The following is a 1,731-nucleotide window of genomic DNA, read 5'->3' as shown; positions in this document are numbered from 1 at the left end:
TCAAGCAAAAATATTAATTTTTATTAAAATGTTCTATTTTATGTTCACGATTACTCATTTAGTTCAGCCCCTTTGTATTCAGCATGTCTCTATTGAAATAAACCTACGTTTCCATGAAAATTGAAACTTTTGTTTCTTTGCGGCCCACATAAACTTAAACCTTGTTTATTTGGCCCGTGCTAGCCTTTGAGTTTGACATGCTTGCCCTAGAGCGGTGATGGCGAACCTTTTGAGCTCGGCGTGTCAGCATTTTGAAAAACCCTAACTTAACTCTGGTGCCGTGTCACATATAGAAATTTTTTGATATTTGCAACCATAGTAAAACAAAGACTTTTATTTTTGATACTTATTTTTTATATTTAAGTGCCATTTAACAAAGAAAATCAACCCAAAAAATGAGTTCCCGTGTCACCTCTGACACGCGTGTCATAGGTTCGCCATCACTGCTCTAGAGTCTAGAGGCAAAGGGGCAATAGGCACCTTCTTCTGTGACCTTCGCTGAGACTGGGAGGCCTCTCTGTGTGTAGCTGCGGCCTCCCATCAACCGCATGGTTACAAACATAACATGCCTCCCGTACCTGGCATCAGAGCTCGGAACATCTTCCTCCACACCTGGAATTTGAAGTCATCTGAGATGACAGGCAGCTGGATGTCCAGACGGGCAGGCGGCGGGGACTCTGCCAGGATCTTCTGCAGCCTGGGGGGGATGGGGAGTGTCTGTGAGGGGACTTTCGGAGGAGGCATGGGGCGGGGGAGGGCAAGAAGCAGTGCCCAGAAGAGAGGACAAGGCTGTGGAGTTTCAGGACCTCTCCACATCATTCCTCTGCTGAATTTTCAGTTTGGAAAGATGGAAAGTTCTGGCCCCAGCCGGGTGGCTCAGTTAGAGCGTTGTTCCATACACCAAAAGATTTCGAGTTCGATCCCGTCAGGGCCAGTACAGGAGGCAACCAAATGATGTTTCTTTCTTACATCAATGTGTTTCTCTCTCCCTCCCCCTTTTCTCTCTCTACAATCAATAAGCATATCCTTGAGTGATCATTTTTTTAAGATGAAATGTTCTGGAGATGGATGGTGATGATGGTTGCATAACAACATGAATGTACTTAATGACACTGAATCGAAAATGTGCACTAAAAACTGGTTTGCCACCGGGGTGGCTCAGTGGTTGAGCATCAACCCATGCATGCACTGGTTTGATTCCCGGTCAGGGCACATGCCCAGGTTGTGGGCTCGATCACCAGTAGGGGGCGTGCAGGAGGCAGCCGATCCATGTCTCTCTCATCCATAATTCTATATCTCTCATCCTCTCTCTTCCTCTCTCTCTAAAATCAATAAAAACATATGTTTTAAAAATGGTTTAAATGGTCAATTTTACTTTGTGTACATTTTACCACAAATTTTTTAAGTCTTTTGTTGGGATGAGGTCCAAGCCCCTCACTCTTTAGTTTGCCCACCCTACCACACCAGCACACCTTCTCTCCCTCTTGCCTTCTCTCAATGCTCTTCCCCCAGCTCTTGACCTGGCCAACTCCAGCTCCTTCCTCCAGCGTCCAAACTCTAAACGTCCAGTCCAAACTCTAACGTCCAACTCCGCTGCAAAGCCTGCCCCGCCACCCACTGCTCTCCCGGCAGCACTGAGCACCATGATGCCTATGTCCCCGCACACCCACCCCCCCACCCCCCGTCTGGGAGGTTCCTAAGAAGGACCAGGTCAGGTTCAATTTTAATCTT

Source organism: Myotis lucifugus, unplaced genomic scaffold (genome assembly GCF_000147115.1).
Source record: "Myotis lucifugus unplaced genomic scaffold, Myoluc2.0 scaffold_753, whole genome shotgun sequence".
Lineage (NCBI taxonomy): Eukaryota > Metazoa > Chordata > Mammalia > Chiroptera > Vespertilionidae > Myotis > Myotis lucifugus.
The sequence above is the reverse complement of the archived record's forward strand: the minus strand, read 5'-3'. Positions refer to the sequence as shown.